A 16,657-nucleotide genomic window follows, 5' to 3' on the forward strand; every position below is an offset into this window, starting at 1 on the left:
ATGTAGGAAGCACCGAGGTATTTTTATCCCTGAGGTGTTTGGGCGTCCATAGCATGTCTGCTACTGAGGAGTTTGGGGAGTAGCTGTTTTCCATATCTACCCATTGAAATAGATGTGACGGGGCGTGCAGTTTTATTGCTGCTTCTAGGATCGCAGCTTTGTGATAAAGTGCAATGTTAGGGAGGCCCAATCCCCCTTTGTTTGCCTGCCTTTGTAAAAGCACACTTGGAAGGCGTGGTTTCTTGTTATTCCATATGTAGGTGTTTATAAGGCGTTGAAGTTGTTTGCTTAGTGATGGTGCTAAAGGGAGATGCAGCATCCTAAATACATACAGAACTTTGGGAAGGACCACCATTTTTACAGCATTAATTTTCCCAAGCCAAGACAACCTCACATCTTTCCATTTGCGCAATGTGTGTAGGCAGAGGTTCGGGAGTTGGGATAAATTGAGGGTACTGATTCCTCTAAGTGTGGGTGCAATTTTTACTCCTAAGTACATAACATGTGTGGTTCTCCAGTCAAATTTGTGTTGTTGTTTTAGCGATTGTACTAACTCGTGCTGTAGCTGAATTGGTAGAGCTTGGGTCTTTAATTGGTTCAGTTTATAGTACGAGACTCTGCTATATTCTTCGAGGGTAGTTATGAGATAGGACAAAGATTCAACGGGGTCCGCCAGAGTTATGAAAATATCATCAGCGAACATAGCCAGTTTGAATTCGTCTGTTCCCACCCGTATCCCTCTAATGTGGGTATGGTTCCTTATCATGTGTGCTAAGGGCTCGAGGGAGAGCACAAATAGCAATGGAGACAATGGGCATCCCTGTCTCGTCCCATTTGAGATGGTGAAGGGGCTCGAGACAAAGCCTGCATTTGTGACTCTGGCTGAAGGCTGTCGATACAATGCCATGATCCCCTTTATAAAAGAGGATGGAAAACCATATTTAAGCATCACTTGTTCCATGTAGTACCAGTTCAGTCTATCGAAGGCCTTCTCCGCGTCCAGCGCTAAGAGAAGACCCTCCAATCTGTTTGTATCCATATGGGCTAATATATTTAGAATTTTTCTAGTGTTATCTGATCCTTGCCTCGATTTAATAAAGCCTGATTGGTCATTATGTACAATGCGTGTTAAGATCCCTTTCAGTCTCTCCGCTATAAGTTTTGCGTATATCTTAGTGTCACAGTTCAAAAGGGATATAGGTCGAAAATTCGGGCATATGACTGCAGGTTTGCCTGGCTTCGGCAATGTGGAGATATGCGCTTGAAGCATCTCTTTAGGCATACAACCGTTAGTGTAACAGTGATTTATAAGCCGGGTCATATGTGGGAGTAATGCTTTCGTAAACGTTTGATAGTACAGGTTTGTAAACCCGTCTGGGCCTGGAGATTTATGTGTGGGCAGATTTTTTATCACTGCCGCTACTTCTGATTCTGTGAATTCGCTCGTGACCAGTGCTATTTCCTCGTCTGTGAGAGTAGGTAAGGTCATTTTGGATAAAAACTCTTGGACTTGGGCGGGGGTGGGGACATGTGTACCCTCTGAGTCTTTGAGGTTGTACAACGTACTATAATATTTAGCGAATTCATCCACAATGTTTTGCGGGTGCAGTATTTTTTGTTTGTCGGCTGTTAGGAGGTAGGCTATTTTGGCATTCGGTGAACGCTCTTTAAGTTTCGCCGCTAGTGTAGCGCCTGATCTATTACCATGCACAAAAAATTTATGTCGGAATTTGTGTAAAATATAATTAGTTTTTTCTGTCTCTATATCGCTTAATTGTGTTTGAAGAGATTTAAGAGTTTCATAGTGGTCTTGGGAAGGGTTCGACTTGTTCGTGTGAGTTAACTCCGTTATTCGTTGTATGAGGTTTGTATATTTAGCAGTTCTCTGCTTATTCCTATAGCTGGCGTGTTTGATTAAATTACCCCTGATTACGGCCTTGTGGGCCTGCCAGTTCGTGGCTATGGATGTCTCATTTGCATCATTTATATCAAAGAAGGTGTGGATATTGTCTTCAATGCTTTTGACTATGTGTGGGTCGTGTAATAACGTTTCGTTGAGTCTCCATGTGCCTTGACCCTTGTGTGGGAAGTGTTCCTGTATTGTGAGTAACACAGGTGCATGGTCTGACCATGTCATTATCCCTATCTGTGAATTGATAATTTTTCGGGTCAGAGCAGTGGGTATCAAAAACCTATCTATTCGGGGGGCGGGGCCGGACCGCCATGCTGACCGGTCGCATGCTGGAGAGGCTCCTGAGGGAATCAGCCCCATACGCTGAAAAATGCAGCTAATAAGCTTATAATGAATAACGACAACACTGCTTGGCTGTCGGTGATGCAGCAGACCCCGAGATCGGGAGTTTTTGGAGCCCGGGAGGGCGAAAAAAAAGACTTTGGTGTCTGCGGCCTAATCGAGGAAGAGGCGGGGTGGACGGCCGCCATCCTGCTTTCTCCCCCGGCTATCACACACCGGCTCTCTGATGTGGTCCTGGTCCCGTTCCCCCCCCCCCGGACCGGTGGGGGTTATCCCGGTCCCCACTGGAGGGCCCGCGGCAGCGGGGAAAGGAACACTACAACTTAATCTCCCGCACTCTGCAGCTAAAATGGCCGCCACCTATGCCACCACGGGAAAGCCAGCTCTGAGCAGCCTGCAAGAGGAATCCCTACAGAGGCTGTGGAAATCCACTACTACAGGTCTTGCACTCACGGGCTCCAAGGAGCAGAAAGACCTGCAGCTGATTGGCAGCACCCACTCGCACCCCAGCACAGACTCTCCAACGACCACTCACCTAAACCGAGAGCCTCGAGGAGGGAAAAGCCTCACGTCGTTGCCAGACATCTGGGTGGACACGCCTGCGGACTCTGATGCCGACTCCAGATAGAGCTCGATCGGAGGATGCCAGAAACGAACTTGTGATACAACCTGCAGAGCCAAACTAGCAGGGTATACCACTATACTGGGACGCCTTTCCTATCACCCTTAGCCAAGACGATGGAGGGAGGGAGCAGAGGGGTAACCCAGACAAGCTAATATGTAGATGTGCCTTTAGCATTAACCTTTGTCTCCCTGTGTAGCGGGTCCCCAGAAGCATACTCACTAAGTACCTATCTAACCTAGTTGCTACTCCTACATTACTCTACTACTTAAAACAGGCTTAGGCTCCTACACACGTTTGGGTTAACAATCTAGCATAAAGTATGTAGCAAGCCTACTAATCGACGTTTACATGTAATTTGAAATTCCTGTGTTTACCGTATGTTAAGTACTTGTCAGAGCGGGCACCCCAGCATATCAATGGGCATCTTTCATGTTTAAATCGAATGACCGACTATGCTCTTCTAGACAATAATGTTAATATGTACCAGCGTGTTTTACACTCTCAAAAAAAAAAATGTGCTGTTTTAGGCAAATGTCATACCAATGCTTGTTATCGTGTTTCACACTGAAGGCTTCCTAATGTTGTTGTGACATTGTGAGCATACCTGTATTCTTTCAAAAGTACATCAAAAATAAAGAATTAAAAAAAAAAAAACAAAAAAAAACAAAAAAAAAACCTATCTATTCTGGAGTATGAATTGTATACTTGCGAATGAAAGGTAAAATCCTTTTCAGAGGGATGTAGTATCCTCCATATATCTATAAGGCCTGCATCATTGATCGTCTGGCGTATTTGCTGTGTAAGGAGAGTACGTTTTCGTGAGGTCGTTCGATTTACACTGTGTGCGGAGGTTGTGTCGGCATTGCTGTCGAGAATAAAATTAGTGTCACCACCTATGATTAGATTCGTGCAGGTGAATCTACGAGCTAGGGATATAATTTTGGACAGAAAGTCTTTTTGATTGTTATGCGGGCCATATATATTCAGTAGTGTGTATGGTTCTTCATTTATAGTGCAACATAGTAAAAGGAACCTGCCTTCTTTGTCTTTAATTGTTTTTTGGAGCTTAAAGGTAACATCCTTGTGTATCAGAATAGAGACGCCCCTCTTTTTCTTCGTGTACCCAGAATGGAACCCTAGGGGGAATTGTGTGGAGGTGAATTTGGGCATTTTGGTTTTAAGGAAGTGGGTTTCTTGAAAAAACGCAATTTGGGCTTTAAATTTAGTAGCTTCAGCCAGGGCCAGTCTCCTTTTATGAGGGGTGTTAAGACCCTTAGCATTTAGCGAAAATATAGTTAGGGTCGTCATCTGTAGGCGTTAGAAGCCGCTGAAGGTGCTAGAATGTGCCGTAGGAGATTATTGAGTAGACACCAGTCATGGGTGACAATGTGACAATGTGTTACCTCTGCATATATGTTGCCTGGTATGTCGGGCCTTGTACAAAAAAGTCCAAAATTGGCTGTAATATGGGTTTTACACCATGGGTTATTTCTGTGGGTACAATTATAGTGTGTGCACATCAAGTGTGGTCGATGTGGTTGAACAACATACCCTATTTTCATTGTGTGCCTTTTGACTTGGAAGCTTAAAGTCGTATCTGGATACCTCGGGGGATTCAGGGAGGGGGGGGAAGGGTATAGGTTAAACCAATGCTCGAAAGCAACTATATACAACATGGTTGGCAGATCTGAAGCGACTGCCATCTTGTAGAGGTATGCGGCTCTGTGGAGCCAAATGGGGGGAGGGTATACGTTATACATGTTTTACCCTACTTTCTCGAGCTCGCTATATTCTCGGATTTAAGTTACTTATCACAACCCTGCAAATATTGTTAACAGACATAGGAAAAACTAAAAGCATATGTCAACAAAAACTATACAATAAATCAATACAATCTCTAAATATAAATACTACGATTAAGCAGTTGTACATGCTCACGTATCTTCAGGTGATGTTTGCGAAAATACAGGTTAGCTGTACCGGAGAATATGAGAAATGTCCTTCACTTGTGATTGGATATTGTGAACCAGTCTTTGGATACCATCTTTGGTGGTTGGCGGTGAGTCCCAACCTCGGTGTCCCGTTCATGCGCAGGTATAGGGAGATTCCATTCTTCGAGAAGATGGATGCCTTCTTGTACTGTGCGGACTTGATGTTCCACCCCATTCTTTCTTATTATTAGGCGGGTGGGGTACCCCCATTTGTATTGGATTCCTGCATTCCGCAGAGCTGCTGTGAAGGGCGTAAATGCCTTGCGTTTCGCTAATGTAGCCGCTGATAGGTCAGTAAACAGTTGAATACCCGCAAATTTGTCTGGTAATGTGCCCGGGTTCCTCGCTGCCCTCATAATTTTTTCTTTGGCCACAAAATAGTGTACCCGCGTTAGCACATCTCGCGGAGCGGTGGAGGCCAGAAACTTAGGGCGCGGTAGTCGGTGTATCCTGTCCAGGTGCAGTTCTTCTTCCTTGAGGTCTGGGCATAAAGTTTTGAAAAGTTCCGTGGTGAAGTTTTGGAGCTCAGTGGGAATAATCTCTTCTGGGATACCGCGCAGGCGGACATTGTTCCGTCTGTCGCGGTCTTCATGATCCGCTACTTTCGCCTCGAGCGCATTCAGTCTCGTGTCAAATGCTTCATAGCCTGAGGCTAGGTTGTTGTGTGCAGCGATTATTTCTTCCGTCTTTTCTTCCAATTGGGAAGTGCGTTCACATATCGCTTTTATGTCCGCGCGGACATCTCTGGCCAATTTAGAAAATTCAGCCTGCAGATTATTCTGGAGTTCTTGCATCATTCGGTGCATGGCAGTTTCTGATGCCGGCATCGTGGGATCTAGTGAAATTGAGGTGCTGTCACTCCGTTCAGAGTAAGCTGTAGGGGAGTTGGGGCCTTCGGCGCCATTTTGAGGCTTACCTCGCGGTGGTGTGAGTGCCGCGATTCTCAATTCCGCCGGTCGAAGTTTCGTTTTTTTTGCTGATCGGTGTGACATGGTCGGTGTAGAGCTCACCAGTGCTGGTATGAGTGGGTTTTTTCTTCGGGTATGCTATTATAATCGCTGTATTGTGGTTACCCCCGACGGAGCTGATCTCTCACGCGTCCAGTTCCGTGAGTAGCCAGGCCACGCCCCCTAAGTTTTGTTTTTTTTAAATGCAAGCTATTGTGACACCAGATATGAGTGAGTGGTGGCACTGGGCAGGCCCTGAAACGCACACTAGTGAAGGAAACTGACTGCTATTATATTACAGTCCAAAAAGTTTAGTTTTTGTAAATGCAAGCTATTGGGACAACAGTGAGTGAGTTGTGGCACTGGGCAAGTGGGCACAGTATACGCTGTGAGCCTGACACACACGCTGGCAGACAACTAACTGCTATTTAATCTATTACAGTCAAAAAAAAAATATTTTTTTTAAATGTACACTACTGTTACACCAGATATGAGTTGCACTGGTGTGACACAGTGCCCTGGCAGGCCCTGAAACGCACACTCGTGAAGGAAACTGACTGCTATTATATTACAGTCCAAAAAGTTTTTTTTTTTAAATGCAAGCTATTGTGACACCAGTGAGTGAGTGGTGGCACTGGGCAAGTGGGCACAGTATACGCAGTGAGCCTGACACACAGGCTGGCAGGCAGGCAACTACAATTACATTACACACACAACAAAAGCAGACTGATATTCTAGCCCTAAAAAGGGCGTTTTGGGGTGCTGTCCTTACAGCAGAGAGCAGATGAGTCCTTCAGGACTGTAGTAGACACTGAATACACTAGCCTAGCTATCAATTTCCCTATCAAATCAGCAGCAGCTACACTGTCCCTACTTTCACTAAGAATGCAGCTTCACAATGAATATAAAATGGATGCTGTCCAGGAGGTGGGAGGGTCTGGGAGGGAGGGTCTGCTGCTCATTGGCTGGAATGTGTCTGCTGACTGTGAGGTACAGGCAGGGTCAAAGTTTACTCAATGATGACGAATAGGGGGCGGACCGAACAGCGCATGTGTTCGCCATCCGTGGCGAACACGAACAAGCGATGTTCGCCAGGAACTATTCGCCAGTGAACAGTTCGGGACATCACTACTGCTTAAACCCACATACTAATTTAATTGTTTGTATTTACACAGAAAGTAACATCTATAGGTTTGATGTTTGCAATTAGAGGGGAAAAAAACTTCACTGGTGATGGCATTTAAGGAGGACACAAGAAGGGACTCTGACACTGTTATGCCTTATCTAATCAGTCTAAATCAGGGGTTCCCAACCCAGTCCTCAAGTACCCACTAACAGTCCAGGATGTAGGGGTTACTCTGTTGTGTCTAAAGTGTTTTTTTTTCTTTCTTTCTAAAAACACCTTAGGCACAACTGGGTAATCCCTAAATCCTGGACTGTTAGGAGTTACTTGAGGACTGGGTTGTAAACAATGGTCTAAATCATCAACTTTCCAGCATCATTCCTTTTGATATAAAATCTTCCTCTTCTTTTATGGACATCTCAACTCGTTCTTCATCTTCGCCTTCTCTTCATAGACTTCATTTCTTTCTTTCTATTTAACTCAACACCTCAATTCATCTTCAAGGTTAATTCCCATTTCCCTCAGTGACACCTTCATCAGCAGAGGCACAGAGTGGACAATTTTCAAAAATATTAAATGCAAACAAGGTCTATATTGTGAGCACCTTGCCTCACAGACAGGGGCGTACCTAAAACATTTGGCACCCGGGGCGGGTCCTATTTTTGTCACCCCTCTCTCCCCCCCAACTTTAAATGTAAAAAAAAAAAAGTAATGTATTTAGCACTGAGCAGTGTTTGTGTGTGACTGTATGCATGTTTTTGTATGGAGTATGTGTGAGTGAATGTAGGGGTGTGTTTGTATGTAGTGTTGGTGTTTGAATGCAAGCATGTATTTGTGTGTTGTGTGATATTTGAATGCAGTGATGTGGTTATATATAATGGTGGGGTTTGCATGTTGTGTTGACGTTGAAATGCATGAGTGTATTTGTGTGTAGTGTTGGCGAGATTTTGAGATGTATGCACATATACACATACACGGACATACACACATGCAGATACATATACACACACACAGAAACACTGTGCTCTGCATGCTGGCATCTGACAATACATTTGCATATAATTCACATTAGCCACCTGACACCTCTTAACTTCGATCTTTGTTTAGCAGATAACTCCCCTATTTGCTATCCTTATGTGGGCTTGCTATATTTAAGGACACCAAATAAGGGAACTATCTGCTAAACAGCACCCTCATTTGGTATCTTTAAATATGGAAATCTCGCATACGGGCACCAATTCAGGGAATTATCTACTAAACAGCTAAAGGATCAAAATTAAAAAAGCCCTTTTCTTATTTTCAGTTGTTTAGTAGATAAATCCCTTATTAGTTATCCTTATATTAGATTGCAATATTTAAGGACACCAAATAAGGGAGCTATCTACTAAACACATACACAGAGATACACACAATCACACACATAATCACAGACAGGGCTGGCCTTAGGGGTGTGCGAGCTGTGCGGCCGCACAGGGCGCCATGGTGCAGGGGGCGCCCTGCGGCCGCATAGCTCACACGGCATGTCTGTAAGCCGCAATGCTAACAAGACATTTGCCTTGGGCGGCATTTTCCAGAGGGCGGCAAACAGACATGCCTGGCTGCTGGGCGGGCGGGCGGGCGGCCGGCGAGGGAGCACTTCCCCTGAGCTGTTTGCTCAGCTCCCTCGCCGGCTGCAGAGTGAGGCTGGGAGGCGGAGCCGGAATATGACGTCATATTCCGGCTCCCAGCCTCACTCTGCGGCGCGCGAGGGAGCTGAGCAAACAGCTCAGGGGAAGTGCTCCCTCGCCGGCCGGCCGACCACCCAGCCCAGCAGCCACTGGACCACCAGGGAGGAAGAGACCCCCCCAGCATTCCCAAAGGTAAGGAGGCTGGGGGGGGTGTCTAAATAAATTTAAAAAAATGTGTTAATGTGGGTGAGTGTGTGTGTGTGTGTATGTTAGTGTGTGTATGTTAGTGTGTGTGTCTGTGTCTGTTAGTGTGTGTGTGTATGTTAGTGTGTGTGTGTGTGTCTGTTAGTGTGTGTGTGTGTGTGTGTGTGTGTGTATGTTAGTGTGTGTCTGTGTATGTTAGTGTGTGTCTGTTAGTGTATGTGTATGTGTGTATGTTAGTGTGTGTCTGTGTATGTTAGTGTGTGTCTGTGTCTGTTAGTGTGTCTGTGTCTGTTAGTGTGTGTCTGTGAGTGTGTTTGTCTGTTAGTGAGTGTGTGTGTCTGACTGTGTGTGTGTGGCTGTCTGCCTGTGTGTGTGTGACTGTTTGCCTATGTTTGTGTGTGTGTGAGACTGTCTGCGCGTGTGTGTGTGTGTGACTGTTTGCGTGTGTGTGTGTGACTGTCTGCCAGTGTGTGTGTGTGTCTGTCTGTCTGTGTGTGGCTGTCTGACAGTGTGTGTTTGTCTGTGTGTGTTTGACTGTTTGTCTGTGTGTGTGTGACTGTGTGTGTGTGTGTGGCTGTTTGCCTCTGTGTGTTTGGCTGTCTGCCTGTGTGTTTGTGTGTGGCTGTGTGTGTGGCTGTCTGCCTGTGTGTGTGTGTGTGTTTGTGTGTGACTGCCTATGTGTGACTGTCTGGGCAGACTAGATGGGCCGAATGGTTCTTATCTGCCGTCACATTCTATGTCTGTGTGTGTGTTTGTGTGTGGCTGTCTGCCTGCCTGTGTGTGTGTGTGTGACAGGGTGTGTGGGAAGGGGTAAGGAGTGGGGGGGGGCGCTGTGAAGATTTTTTGCACAGGGCGCCCAAATGCCTAAGGCCGGCCCTGATCACAGATATACACAAACACAATCACAGACCCACACACAATCTCATACACACACAAACATTACATACATACACACATTTAATAAATAAGAGGTCCACCCAGCCTCCCTACCTTGCTCTAGAAGGGCTGGAGTGGATCCTCAGTCCCTGGTGGTCAGTGGTTGCTGCTGGGATCTCTGTGCTCTTCCTGCACAGGTCCCTCGCACGCCCTATATGACGCAGAGGTTGCGATGACACTGCAGGGCGAAGACCGTCAGACACAGTCAGATGAACACAGTCCCACACACAGTCACTGGCAGACAGTCACACATACACACACACAGTCACACACATACACATGCACGCAATCACATGCAGGTAGTCACACAGTCAAACAGTCACACTTACACACACACAGTCGCAGACAGTCACACACATACACACACACACACACACACACAATCCCAGGCAGGCAGACAGTCACACACACACACACACACACACAAACACAATCACAGGAAGACAGTCACAAATACACACACAGTCACAGACAGTCACACACAATCACAGGCAGACAGTCTCACACACACACACACACACACACACACACACACCATCACAGGCAGATGGTCTCTCACACAGTCACAGACAGTCACCAAATAAGGGAGCTATCTACTAAACACATACACAGAGATACACACAATCACTCACATAATCACAGATATACACAAACACAATCATAGGCAGGCAGTCACACATACACACAATCACAGGCAGACAGTTACACACACACAATTACAGGAAGACAGTCACACATACACACACACACACAGTCACAGACAGACAGTCACACACATACACACACAGACAGTCACACACACACACACACACAGACACACACACACACATAAAGTCACACACACAGTCTCACACACACACACACACACACACACACACACACACACACACATACAGTCACAGACAGTCACACACACAGACAGTCACACACACAGTCACAGACAGACAGTCACACACAAACACAGTCACAGACAGACAGTCACACACACACATACACACACAGAGTTACGCGGACAATCACACACACACACAGAGTCACGCAGACAATCACACACACACACACACACACAGAGTCACACAGACAATCACAGGCAGTCACTAACACAGTCACAGATATCACACACACAGAGTCAAAGACAGTCACAATCACAGTTACACACTCTTTCACTTACAGTAAGCTTGTGCTGGAGGAGGAGTGGATTCAGTCCCTCCTGTGCTGTAGTTGGGGAAGCAGGGACTCCTTCCTGCTTCCCCTCTGTGTGCAGCAGTATGAGGCTGCATGTAGCTCCGCCCCCACGGCCGTTCTAGCTCCGTCCCCAACTCGCCGTGCAGCCAGATCTCCTGCTCCTGCTTCCAGCCCCTGCGTGTGTGAGCTTTGTCGGCTGCCCGGTGCCCCTGCTGCTATGGCACCCGGTGCAGCCATACAGCTCACTGAACTCCCAAGCCTGGCCAGCCCTGGTAGCACCCCCCTGCCTGATGGCACCCGGGGCGGACCACCCCCCTCCCTACCCCTTAGTACGCCACTGCTCACAGAAGAACTTTGGCTGCCTTTGATAACAGTTTGCCAGCTACTCAGTTGGCAACATTAAAAATAAAACAGCAATTATAATTATTATTATTATAAAAAATAAATAAATACAGGTCTCTGCTTTTTATCTACTTTTTGACTATACTGGGATTATATGTTCTCCCCACTTTTGTATTTGTCCAGGTATCCAGTCTTTTTACATTTTATTATTATTAAAGTATATTTAACAGTTATAGCATCTCTATATATTCTACAGCACATTAGAAAAAGCATTCAACACACATATATCAGACAAACAGAACAAGACAACAGAAGCAAGAAGTAAAGAGGCTCCTGCTCAGATGATCTTGTAATTTTGAGGGCATGAAGTATAAGTACAAAGGAAGTACGGAGATCTGTTTTAATTATCGTGTTTCCGAAAAATAAATTCTACAGGGTCATTTCATTAGACACTTCCAATTCCATTCCATCTCCACTGGACCGGGGAGAGCAGTGAGGTACAGTAAACAACTTACTGCGTGAAGCCTGAAACCTGGGTGAATATAATAATTGTCCTCCAAAAAATGGTGATTCACTGAAATAGTATGCGGATAAATCATTGGATTCCCACCGACTTAGAGGCACATTCATTGAAATGTGAAAAGTTGGAAAGTCAAAACGATATTGTTCTCTTAGATACACATTATCTGATGAGCCAGCTTTACAGAGTAGCACTGCCAACAGAGTACCTCTAAAGACATCTGCACCTTTGTCACTGCAGACACCTACAGGCATTTTTATCAGGGGATATAAAAATTATTTTATGTTAGGAATCCATGTGAACATTCCTTATCATGTAAACTAACATATGGGAGAAAGTGCATCAAATATGCATACATCAGAAACCGTTGTTAATACGGTGGCTAATGAGATTTTACATTTATCCCCTGAACAGATTTGTTCATTTCACTAGCTGTGCCATTTATATGGAAGGTTGCAGGATGATTTCAAATGGAAAAAAAAAAAGATAAATGGAATATTTTCTACAGCCGTCCAAGTAACCGGATCAGTGTTGCTATGGTAACAGCTTCCAGGAAACACTTTAGTTGCCATCCAAGTCAAAGATTTAGTATTTGACAAATTCAGTTTTCTTCCTATCTGAGATATAAAAAGGCACCTGCAATTTTGGGTGTTAGATAAGCCCTTTCCAACTGAACCATGTCATATTAAAAAAACAGTAGTCTGTCCAGGAAAAAAGGCTGTACACTCGGAACAAAGACAAGAGCAGTTTTATGATGCTCAAACTTTTATTGGTGTTGTGGAATATTTCAGGGTAGAATTCTACCAATGGATTTGTATTGACAGCATCGCAGTTGGCGTTACTTTATATGAAAAAGTAAAAACGGGAAGTTTGTTTAAAAAAAAACACAACAAAGGAAAAAGTAAACCTGCAATTTTAATCAGCATAAATTTCTTCTCCTCTCTTCTGTAAATGGCGTACAGATGCTTTTTAGAAAATACTGCCTTATACCTAAGTGTTCATTAAGTTCATTGAAACCCCCACAAAGGTTTAACTGACCACCAGTAAGCTTTTTCACTGACTTATGACGTATTGCTTATATATTCTTTAATAAGGTAGGGTCAATATGTCAGTCTTCACAGGGTCTTCTCCAAATCTCTCCTTGACTCAAGTGAAGCACCGATCTCCCTGAACAGCTGCATTGTATCTGCTTTTCATTAGACGGGTAACTTTGTTGTACAATTTTTATTGGTTTTTAAACTGTGATTTTTTTTTTTTTACAAAAATAGCATAAAAACCACACACAGGACTATTTACTAAAATGATAAGGAATACAAAGTGAATATCAGATTCATGGCCACAACAATTCACTGAACAACTCTAGCCCCTCTTATATCTCCTCACAGATCCATAGGTATGTCCCTTCTCGGTCTCTCCGCACTGCCCGTGACCACCTCCTGTCCGTTGTCCGCACTCGTACGGCCAACTCGCGCTTGCAGGACTTCTCACGGGCGGCTCCCTTCCTATGGAATAGCCTGCCTACCGCCATCAGACTCTCCCCTAGTCTTGCATCTTTTAAGAAGTGCCTTAAAACCCATCTCTTTAGGAAAGCTTATGGCCTCCAAGACTAACCCTTACCTCACATACCTGTCTCTTGCCCTCTCCTAAAGGGCAGCCCACCTTATTTGATTTTAAATTCCTGTCCTAATGTGTTTTACACCCCACCTCCTATAGAATGTAAGCTCGTTTGAGCAGGGTCCTCTTCAACCTATTGTTCCTGTAAGTTTATTTGTAATTGTCCTATTTATAGTTAAATCCCCCTCTCATAATATTGTAAAGCACTACGGAATCTGTTGGCGCTATATAAATGGCAATAATAAATAAAATAAATAAATACATACAAAAACAAGCTCAGATACACACACTGACACACAGATACACACACTGACACACATAAACACACACTGAGGCACAGATATATACACACACACTCAGATACACACAGTGACATACACACACTCAGATGCACACACTGACACACAGATACACACACTGGCAGATACACACACGTGTCGTAATTTTTATATTTGCAGCCACCCTCCCGCTATGTCTTTTGTCTGCAGGAATATGACTTGCTTAAAATGCTGCTTGATGAGGCTGATCTGTGGAGGGTCTGCAGCAGCTCGCTCCCCGTTGGTGCCTCTCTCTTGATCCAGTGGTGTACTCTCTATATCTGGAAGGAAGTGACCCTACGTACACTCTGAAAGGGCCTCATTGCCTGACCAATAGCTAAATTGGGTGGCCATTTTGGATTGGCAAAATCATGAAGGAACCCCAGTTTTACCAATTGGTAAATGCTGTACTAAAATAATATTATCAAAGGGCATAAATAATAATAAACAGAGAATAAAACATTAAAAGTGGGTGGGAGAGGAGGAGAAGGTAACTGTTGGTCACTAGAGAGTTAATGAAGGAAAGGAATAAAACCTTGCCAGAAAAGGTGAACAATTTATGGTTGAGTGCATAACGCAACCAAGGGATTAATCTGGTAAAGTAATTGGTGAATGTTGTCAGGGTACATGTAGCATACCTCCCAGCATTTCAAATGCACCTTGAGAGCCACTTTACTATTAGCGGTGAGTGATGGTGTGGCTAGTGGTGTGGCTGTTCCAAGATTTTTTAGGTGAATTACTTATAACAATTTATGCAATCAAAATGTAATTTAGAATAGGGGCAATGTAGCTTTTTTTTTTTTCAGACTGGTTCCTAACACATTTACTTTAGTTTAACTCATTAGGACATGATTTTGAGGCAGAGATATTCAGTTTATTTAGGAAGATATCTACTTGACAACTGAAAGATCGAAATATTTTTTATTTATTTTTTTTATTTTGGTCTTTCAGCTGCTTAATAGATTTCTCTCTAATGTGGTATCCTTATGTGGGATTGCTTAAATATGACAATCCCACATGAGGAAACCAAATTAGAGACTTATCTACTTTCTAAAGCAAAGAAAGATTTGCTGACGACTACACCATTTTATTCGTCCACATGGAAATTCTCAACGAATAATATTTGCCAAATTTCATCCAAAACAAACTGACGATTTAACAAAACTGATTTTGGACAAAACAAAATAGATTTTTGTTCAAAATCATTCAGACAAACCGATCATGGTGGTGAAACGTCATTTTTATGGCTTTCTCAATACTTGTTCAAGTAAAATTAAGATCACCATGACATTTGATTTAAAATAATTTGCTCTTTTGGGACATTTTATTTGTGAGATCTGATAACCGACTCTAAATTAATTTATTTGGGAAGCCTCTTGATAAGAACAAGGTTTTGCATTACACCACCTTTCATCCTCCCTTGACCTGTAAGACCTCACCTAAGAGCCAGTACATGAGAGTGAAAATTATAGTTTATCAGGCAGATAAAGCTAATCAACAACTTGAAGAAATGACAGAGAGGTTTAGGGAATGTGGATATCCTTCTAAACTCTTGGCAGAGCAGCTGACTGAAGCAAAGGACAAAGGAAGAGAGGAGTTATCTTACCTAAGGTCTCAAGGCATAGAGACATTAGAGTTGCTTGTTTCACAGTTTGGGACTTTGTCTCCTGGCATAAGAAAAAGCATTAACTAAAACACTGGCATATATTGACTGAATGTCACCCAGGGATCCTGATTTTACCAACCATCAATAATGGGCATGCTTATAAAACATACCCATCATTGAGGGACAATGTAGATTTACCTATGTGGAACAACGTTGGTACATAACAGAAGTGGGGTAACTTTCCTTGCTACAATGGTGTCTCCTTTCATTCCATAATTCCAGCAGGTAAATTTTTATCATCCACCTAATAGAAAAAAAGTCCATTGATAAACACCTTTTAATGTGCAATACAACATTATTAGATTACATTTTCAAGGTCCAATGTGGGCTTTTATCTGTAGGCAAACACCTCAGAAGATCAAAGAAAGGTTCTCTGAGCACAAGTACACTATCTGTATGGGTCTTATTAACCTACCGATACCAGCTCATCTTAATTTATTCAGGCACGATATTTTCCAACTTAAAACAAATCCCTGAGACAACTAGGAGAAGTGATAGAACAAAAAAAAATTACTGAGGAGGGAGGCTCTTTGCATTAGAGAATAATATACGCTGAGCCCCAAAGGACTTAATCTAGCATATAATGTATTAACATTGATCTGAATACGTTTGTTTGTATCTGATTGTTTTATTATGAATATCATTTTAATAGTTCTATAGATACTATTTGACGTATGCTTTGTGATTTTATCTTTGCAGATAACTCTTGTGATTGGTTGGTACTGGGTCAAAATTTCAAGTTATCGTTATATGAGCACTTCCTTTAACCCTTCTTTAGTTATCGGCACTTTCTACTCATTTGCGCATTATTAAGCAGTAAAAAATGCAAAAGACAGAATTTTTAAATTATAGACATTTGATGTATTTTGCGTAATATTTCATATTTTTACACTGGAGCACTTTGGCACTTTATTGGTTGTCAATATTAACCTTTCTTTTTCTAGTGAATGAATTATTTGTTCTAATGAATTCATTAGTTTTTTCTAATTAATTACCTTTTTGTAATTGATATATTTTATGAGATTAATATAATCATACGTCCTTGTACATTATTTATTAAAATTGCTTATGAATATTTATGATGCAATATCACTGATTGTGTAACTTGTTTTTTGCACACTTTTAATTGTATTATAAATTGGGAAATATTCTTGCCCTTATTCTGACAATTAGTTTGTCTTATTCCTTTAATTAGATTATGACCCAGCTGCGATGATCACAATCTTGTGTTTATTTATAAGATTAATGTTTATGGTGAAGTAAATA

Source organism: Pelobates fuscus, chromosome 3 (genome assembly GCF_036172605.1).
Source record: "Pelobates fuscus isolate aPelFus1 chromosome 3, aPelFus1.pri, whole genome shotgun sequence".
NCBI classification, from domain to species: domain Eukaryota; kingdom Metazoa; phylum Chordata; class Amphibia; order Anura; family Pelobatidae; genus Pelobates; species Pelobates fuscus.